Here is an 8898-nt window from a genome sequence, read left to right as displayed (position 1 = left end):
CGTTGTTCATTTTCCTCTGGTCAGTCCAGAATGATTGAGTAGAGTAACTAGAATTTCAGTCTTCTCATTCTGAAGTATTTTCATCCCTCTCACCTTTCTAGAACCACCCCGCCCCTTTCTGCTTCTTCCCGAAGGGCTGTAGCCAACGAGGTCCACCTCAAAGTCTCAAGAGTCCATCCACCTTGTCTCCCTCCAGCTCTGGTTCAAGGACTCTCCAGACCAGGGGCTGCAGGAACAGCGCCCAGGCAAACACGGGGTCACGCGCGGGGCAAGCGCCAAATTGGCCGCGGCTCCGGGAGCGGCGCAAAAGGCGGGGCTGCTACGGGGCGGGGCGGGGCGGGGCGGGAGGAGGCCCGGGGGCGGCTTGGGTGTCACCGCCAACCCGCTCCGGCCGGAAACTGGCGCTTGTTTCCGGCCGGACGGCCGAGAATCACCGATCCTGAACCAGTCGCCGGAGTCGGAGTGGCGGCCGGGTGTGGAGTAGGCAAAAAGCCACTGGGGGAGGCCAGTGTGGATCAGTCCCGTCTGGCTCCAGCTCCTGATCCTGTGCGGAGCAACAGCCGCGGTCGCAGTCTCCGCCACCGCCTCCGCTTCCATCGTCGTCGGGGGAGGGGCCGGCCGGACCCCGGGGTCACAGCAGAGGAATGAGGAGAGGCGGCCGGGCCCCGCGCTCCGCCCCGGCCTAGGGCCTTGCCCCGGGAGCCGCGAGGGTAACGGAGCCCCCCGCCCTGTCACCCACCCTCCGTCTGCTCTCGCCCCTCGCACCTCTTCAGTCTCTCAAACTCTTGACCCCCTGATCTCCACTGTCCCCCTTCTCCTTTCTGGTTATATTTCGCCCGGAGCCATCGCCTCTCGGCACCCCCTCCTCGCCCTCACTGTGCTTTGCTTCGTTCCAACCTTCCCCCCGTTACTCCTCCCTCTCACCTGCGCCCCGCGTTCCTCGCCCCCCTCTCCCGTTCCTGGCCTCCCTTTCAAGTGTGCTGGGCAGTTTGGACGGTTCCCCCTTGTCAGACTTTCCGGGAGGGATGGTGGAGTTCTAAGGTGGTTAGGAGTGCAGGCTGCTGCTACCCCATCGTAGGATCAAGTTCATTGTAAAGTCTCCAGGTAAAAGTAAAATGAAAAGGCAACAAGCTTGTTCTCCCCTGTCGGCATCCAAACTGAGGTGCGTCCAGTAATGGAGGAAGGGAGCGAAAAAGAAGTGTGCGTGTGTTGGGGGGGAGATTCTCGGGCAGGCTTATGAACTTTAGAAAACAGAAAAGTTGCCATGAGCCGATGGAAACTTTAGAAGCTGATGATGAGTAAGCTGGGGGCTGCGTGATCTCACTCCTCTTCTCATAATTACTAGGTTAACGGTGTGGCTCTGGTCGGGATGGAATGGGGTTTGTTTACTGGGCCGGCGTATTTTTAGCCTGTCGGCTCACAAGGACCAGCGCTCTGAGTCTCTCCCCCCCCCCCCCGCCCTTCCCCCCTCCCGCCCTCTCTCTCCCTCCCTGTCTAGGTAGTCGGTCTAACGTAGGTGGCTCTTCTGGGCGAAATACAGATATGAATATTAAGCTGAAAGAAGCGGAAATTTTATGTAAGAGATTCTCCCCAAACTCTACAGGGAGTTTTCATGAATGCAAAAGCAAGAATTAGCGGCACTTGGACTTGTGTTTTCCTTATCTTTTTATAAGTACGTATATAAAATGCTTGTTAGAAAATCAGAACCTGGTAATTTTTTCACTCTTTGGTTTCTCATACTGTATAGTTAGGGGATCATTGAAGAGGCCGGATCCCTTTGTTTTTCAGAACCTATTTCTAAGGTGGGAAAGGACAGAGTAGGCAGAAGAGGTGGTGGTAAGGCTAGTCCCAAAGGGTAGCTAATCCTAAATCTTTTAAAAAATATTTTCCACACTATGTAACTTTGCAAATGTTCTTCGTAGTAAGCGACATTGCATTCCTGATGGGGTGAAGAGACGGCAGGGACTTAAGCGGGTGCCTGGGGAGAATCAGACTTGTAATTAAACATTTGCTCTGCATAATTTACAAATGAATACATTATAGGCAAACAATTATACTCTTTGTCCTCATTGTTCTTTTGAGCAGGTCTTTAAAGTTGAGTAACCGTACTGCTGTGCTAGTCTGTTGATAATCTTGCCGGCTGACCAGAACTGTAAAATAAATGAAATTGGTGTTGCTCACCTGGGGTCTGAATACCAGTCTGCCCTAATTTCCACTAGCTACCAGGCATGGCTCAGAGCACCTCCCTGAGTAAGTGGCCAGTTACTATGTACTTAGGGATTGTAAATGAGCACAAATATTAGTTCGTGCTAGGAATAATTGAGAAGGTAAATACGCTGAAAAGATAGTCCAAAACTGAAATAGGTTATTTTTCATTTTTTTCCATTTTGGAGTGTCAGCACTTTTCTGCTGATAATTATCCATTAACATGAATAATTTAGAATTGAACAGATATCCACTGTGGACATTACGCATTCAAGCAGGAAGGAAAGATGGAAGGAAGATAGTTCCCAAACTATTACTAATTTTGTTGTTGTTGTTGCCTGATTTGACTAAAGACTCTTTTGTGGAAAAAAAAAGGTAAACGTTGCCAGACCAGTAACGAATGCTACTTATTAGTTGGACTTGGTGGAATTATGTCACCAACAACTTGGAAAATCTCCTGAACCTTTATTTCCTTAATCTCTCTCTTTTGAGACCCCTATTGGAAAAAGATTTAATTTGGAGGGTAAAACCTAATTTTAAAAAATCACACACACCCTCCCAGAGTCTGTTGACTATCAGTAACTTTTTTAAATTTCTGGATTGGTTGGTGTCAATATTAGTGATAATATCTGGCAAATTCTATTTCTATTTGTATTTAGCAACTTCCCCTAGTGGAGCTACATATACTATTACTTCGGGGTGGGGGTGGGGATTGAAGGGGTTGAATAAACCTAGGAATAAGAGTAGGACAGCCCAATGGCCCACCACTATTCTCAGAGGGCTTTGTTTGGTAAATTATGATGGAATAAGTCAGTATTAAAAATCAGTTTTCAGATTGTTATGGGGCACTGAATACCACCTGTTAAAGTTTTAAATCTGAATGTCTCAAGCATGCTAAGGACGCTGGCAGAGGACATCGAAGTGAGCACCCCATCTTCTTACCCCAAACATTCATCCCATCACGGGAAAAATCCCAAAACCATGTTTTGAAGTGTGACTTCAGCAGTATCTTTCCTATGGAAGTTTAGGAGCTGTGGAATGGCAGACTGTGGAATCTTATCAACAGCCCCTGATAAATTCAGAAAATTAAAATTTGTGTAACTGGAATGTAGTTGCAGGGCAGTTTTATCATGAATGCCTGAATTCAGTTGATTTTTTAATAAAAGAAGAGAGTTGGGTTTTTTGTTTTGTTTTTATTTAAAGTAAATCCTTGCTGAATAATGCTTGAACACTTCTGTAGATAAAGCAATCTCTAAGCTCCAGTGAGAGGCTTTGGGGAGATATAAAGGATGTAAAGACAGAGGTTTTGCCCTTGGGACTGGTGGGTTTGGGGAAGGTGGATGATATATAGTAAATGGGAAGGCAGACAAGTAAAAGCTTTGACATTCAGGAAACGACAGAAACAAAACCCAATTTGCACTGCAAATGGAGTATGTAAAGCCTAGAAAAACGTGAAGTAACAAAGAATCAATGAGATGAATTAGGAAAGATTTCTGAATCAGTAAAATTTGAAATGGACTTGAGAGGCAACGGATTAGTCGTAAAGAGGCCTGGGCTGTAGAATTAGATGGAACTTGGTTCATATCTTGGCTATAGTTTTTACTACCTATGTGACCTTGGACAAGTTACTTCTCCATCTTTATCTATAAACTATGTGTGAGCGCTCAAGTATTGTTAGGAGCAAAAGAAAAGATATTCCAGGCAGAAAGTTTGGAATGTACAGTGTGCATCGATGGTATGAATGAGTGACTACGTCGTGTTTGGGGGGATCGAATGAGAGTGACTGGAGAGAATGTGGGTAGAGCAGGCAAGAGGGTGGAAGGGACTCAGAGGCCAGACTGTTGGGTGTTGATGGAAGGGTCAGTAGAGTTACTGTAGGTCCTTGAACAAAGGATGGATTTAATAAGAAATATTGAGCCCTCTGGTCCAGGAACTCGGGGACAAGGAGTCAGGCTGGCACCAGTACATTGTGACTCTTGTCTTCTGGGCCATGCTGGCCTGAAAGGATCAGCCAGGAGACATAAGATTCCTTGTACAAGTGTGTGTATTCACACACCTTACTCACTACGCTGAGCTTGTGCCTGTGTCACATTGTACTGACCTGTGGGGAAGTGTCAAGGCTATGGCTGGATTCTCCTCAATAGCTTACGGGAAGGGCAGTATCATGTTTGAAGTGCATTTACCTTTCAGTAATCGCTGCTCTTGTAGGAGCACGAGTGTAGGTAATTCAGAACTTAATAAAGGAATTTCTTGGTTTGAAAATGCATCATTTTTTAAACCAGATTTATTTCTGTGTTTTGTGGATCATACGGATGTTGAAATGAATTGGCATCTCTACGCCTTGTGTTACCTGACGGTGAAGAGCAGTCAATCTGGGATTAAGCATTTGGCCCCAGAAGTCCGTTAAATGAATAATCCATTTGTGGATAATTAAGATGAGACTATATGTTAATGAAGACCAATTTCTTTTCAAAATGCGTGCAGGTCCAGTGTGGCCTCTCGGTGGTCTGCCTGACGGTGACCAATCAGGAGGCGATGCCACTCAGTGTCTGGAAGAATCCTATCGCGTGATGTTGCGTTGGTGAAGATTAAAGTGGCTTTTTCAAAGCTTGGGCTTTGTAGAGGCTCATCCAGATGTCAGCTCCACTGAAAATCTGTCAGATATTTCCTCCCAAAGTAAACTTATCTGAAAACGTGGCCAATTAAAAAAATTAACAAATGGGGAGAAGCGTCCACATCTAAGAAGAAACAACAACAAAATCACACAGCTGTTCTTTCAACCTTGTTCTTTCAGTTGACTTGCTTGCCTTCCTTCATTCCTACCTGCCCCCCCACCTCCTCATCATCATTACCAAACTATGTGCTTGTGATGTCACGAGCACAGGATTATTATTTACCTCTTGTGTCAGGAGACTGGTGTCTCTGAGTTGGAAATCAGCGGTGGAAAACTCAGGAAGCGTGTGTCGTTCAAGTTTACTTTCAACTGTGTGTTTTAGGATTCTGTCTTATCCCTTTATTTCCTCAAAGAAATAGTTTTGGATGGGAGGAATTACAGAACTATTAGTCTTTGTGTGTAGTTCTGTGTACGTAGTTCTGTGCTAGGTGCTGTGGAGGATTAGGTAAGATAACATTTTTAAATGTGAAAGTATAGTATCGACTGCATGTATGCTCTAGATTTCATACCACAGGTATGTTGGGGAAGGAGTACACAGGTAGTATGAATGCTGTCACAGGGATTGTCACTTATTCCAGATCTTAAAAATAGATGAAACTGTGTTAGGTACAGGGATAGAGAAAATAACAACAGTCATTTTATTTTGGAGCTGAGAGGACTCAAGCAAAAGCCTGGAATAGGGACGTCCTTGGGATGGTCTCGAGGCAGGGATGAGGCTCACCTGTGAGCAGCAGTGACTAGTAATCAAACAGGTGATTGGGGGGGCTTGGAGCTGTGGACATAGGCGGACTTCCAAGCAAGGCATATGTGCTTGGATTTTAAATGATCGGAAATTGGGACCCACTGAGAACTTTTGATTAGGATAATATGATGATAATAGGAGAGATTGGTTGGGTTGGAGCAGGGGGAGCTTGGCACTTGGGGTGTGTGAGCTGATGAGCTAGAGTTGTGGCGAGTGGAATAAGGAAAGCGTGAAAGGCAGATTGGAAACGTTGACATCAGTGAGGACTGGACGTGGAAGATGAAGGAGCGTGATCAAGTATGACTATGACATTCTAAAGCCTGGGTTTCTGAGACACTGACTGAGATAAAGAAGTTAGGAAGGTTTCGTTATTTTTAGGGGAATATGTTGAGTTCCATTTGAGGTCTGTTGGATTTCAGGTGTCAATGTGAGAGCTGTTTCGAGTGAAAGCTAGTCCAGTTGTTAGAGATGAGCCTAAAGCTGGCACAGAGGTGGGGCTTGCTCCGTCTGGAAGTGTGGTTTTGCAGTTCTTTGGCACCGATGAAACTATAGCCAAGAGAGTGAACGAGGTCTCTGAAGACTAGAATGTGGGGAGAGAACAGAAGGCCAAAGATGGCGGTACTGACAGACACTGACTGTTCTCCCCTCTTCAGGCCATCTTGACCGATTTATTTCTCCTTTCCTGTTTTCTGTTCCTCTACTCCCTACTCCATCAACTATCCCTTGAGTGTGTGTCATCTGGGAAGCACTGCCGTAGGCACTGAGGAAGCAGATGAGTCAGAAAAGGTCTCTACCTACCAGAACTTATGGGTCTAGTGGGAGGAGACAGACGTGGAATATCCAGATGGCATGAAGCATGATAGACGCCACATAGAAGTACGTCCGAGGGAAAGTGGGGGCCTAAAGGTCAGTTCTGCCGTGGGCATACAGAGGTTGGAAAGTGCCCCTCAGAGGAGAAGACGTTTGAGCTGAGTCTTGCAAGATGAGTTAAGGATATACCTAGCTACAGATGACAGGGAGAAGTATTAATACACTCCAGGCTGAGAAAACATGAACAAAAGCTTAAAGCAGGGGTGTCCAAACTGCGGCCCACAATCCATTGTTAATTTGCCCGCAGCAAATTCCAAAAATATATTTCGTTTACTTAAATAAACCAGGTGAGGCAATACGTACTTCACCTCGAGTGAGTGGCCCGGCTGTTTGTGTGTTTTACCACATATGGCCCTTGGTGAAAAACGTTGAAAAAAGTTTGGACACCCCTGGCTTAAAGAAATGAAACAGCCAGACTTCTTATGGCTGGAGAACAGGGTTGGAGGCAGGGATGGGGCTGGGGGAGTAGGTAAGGCTTATCATGGACAACTTGTCTCTTGTGCTGAAGTAAATGATGAGCCACACACATTGGGTGATAAAGTGAATGTCATGTTCTAGAAAGATGGTGGTGTCTAGAGTGGATTGAAAAGGAACACAACGAAGGCTTTTTAAATGGCTGTTTATGCTTCACAGGAACACATGCTGTCGAGTGATCACGTTTGTAGAATCATGGAATCAGAACGGGAGAGACTGTTAGGCTTTCTGAGGCTCCCTCGTTCATCTTCAGATGGAATGCCTGAGATTTACCCAGGATCACTGAAGTAGGTTAGTGATAGCTTGGTCTGGAATTCAATCTTCAGTGCCTGTGACCTGGTAGGTGATTAATAAATGTTAGTCCACCTCTCTCATTCCCTTACGGTCCATCCCAGGGTTTGTTACATTCTGCCACCCTGCACTGTGCTAGAAGACCGGGATTTCTGTCATTCCGTCCCACTGGCCTTACCAGTCCTAAGTAAACCGGTGTTTTCCCAGGTCTGACAAGGAACGTCTGCTCCGCGTGTACCTTGGGAATCAGGGACTTGTGACCTGGGGTAGGCTGTTTGGTTATTCAGCTGTAATGAGTCAGAGAGAGAAGAATGTTAAGGTATTTGTCTTATTGAGCGTGCAGGTGCATTTTCTCTCTCCTGCAAAGCTCCCTTCAAATTGTTTTCTTTTAAACTTAGTTTTAAATTGTGCCAGTGAAACCTTGGTAAAAGAAAGAGGTTGTAATAAACCGGCACTGACAAAAAGTATATCTAAAAAAACAAGGTATGTCATTATATTTGGATTCCAAGTCTTTCTTCTCTGTGTTTGTAATTTCATTGGATTTTTGTGAAGGGAAATTGTTTGGGTTTAAAATGCTAAGCAAGTTTGGATTTTACGCCTTAGTCCTTTCTGCTGAAGAAGAACAGGATAGAGGACATCTCAGAGTCCCCTGGGGAAAGTTGGGACACGGGATGCGGAAAGATGGATACTTCCCATTGATAAGTTTTCCTCAAAACCGGGTTGTGATTTCTTTACTCTTTTCTCTGGGCTCTGTCAACATCTTCTCCAGGGAAGGGCCTTGGTTTGGAACCCATCCACTTAAGCAGCGCTGCCAATTCTTAATTCTTTCTCAAGTGGGCACGGGTACATTTTGTTTTTGTTTGTGAGTGTTTGGGGGAGGGGACGGGAGATAGGAGGCACAGAATAGCTACTCACAGTGAGTCTTTATCTGAATTCCTGTGTAACTGGAAGTTTCCTTGGCTTTGTTGGAGGGGAGACAGATGACTTAGTTACACCGGCATTTATGTTATGTGGGAAGGTGGTTCTCCCTCCCCTCAGATATCTGATTTAGGATGGCAGTCACAACTTCCTTCTCGTCCATATTTGTCAGCCCCACCCCACGCCGCCCGCCGCCCTACGTGCATGCTGGGGAGGGAGATAAAGGATCGTCTTCAGTCTAAAACCAAACTCATCAAGTGGTCCCCTAAAATTTGGGGGAACCATCCTGCTCCTATTATTTTTATGTTAATGACTCCACTATTTTCCACGCACCTGGTCCTTTCTTAATTTAAAAAGATTGTAGAATGAGATATTTTAAATATTTAGAAAAGTTCAGGGAGAAAACCCTAACAATTTTGAGCCCACAACCCAAATTTAATGGATACTAACATTTTGTCATATTTGTTTTAGAAACCTCGCTCACTTTCAGATATGAAATGGTAGATACAGTTAACGTCCTGCTCTGTATCCTTTCCCTTTCCTTTTGGGAAATGATTTCGTATATATCATTCCATTTCATGTTATATACTTAAAAAAATGTATATATATATATACACACACACACACACACACACACACAACGTATAGTTTTGTGTACCACATATTGTAAATAGATTCATACCAAATGTATCCTTTTGCAACTTTTTCTCCCAACATTGTTTTT

At 45.2% G+C, this 8898-nt stretch overlaps 1 protein-coding gene across 4 annotated transcripts in view; it reads left to right on the top strand.

Annotated features, from left to right (window-relative positions):
- The first annotated feature begins 398 nt into the window (after positions 1–398).
- OTUD7B (OTU deubiquitinase 7B) overlaps positions 399–8898 on the top strand; it is a 49833-nt gene continuing 41333 nt past the window's right edge. For all 4 annotated transcript variants that reach the window (XM_074318950.1, XM_074318947.1, XM_074318948.1 and 1 more), the window contains exon 1: positions 399–710. The gene's annotated coding sequence lies outside the window, so the exon portion shown is untranslated. The remainder of the gene's footprint in view (positions 711–8898) is intronic.

Source organism: Rhinolophus sinicus, linkage group LG14 (assembly GCF_036562045.2).
Source record: "Rhinolophus sinicus isolate RSC01 linkage group LG14, ASM3656204v1, whole genome shotgun sequence".
NCBI classification, from domain to species: Eukaryota; Metazoa; Chordata; class Mammalia; order Chiroptera; family Rhinolophidae; genus Rhinolophus; species Rhinolophus sinicus.
Note: the sequence above shows the minus strand (reverse complement) of the source record. Positions and strands in the feature narration are given on the sequence as shown.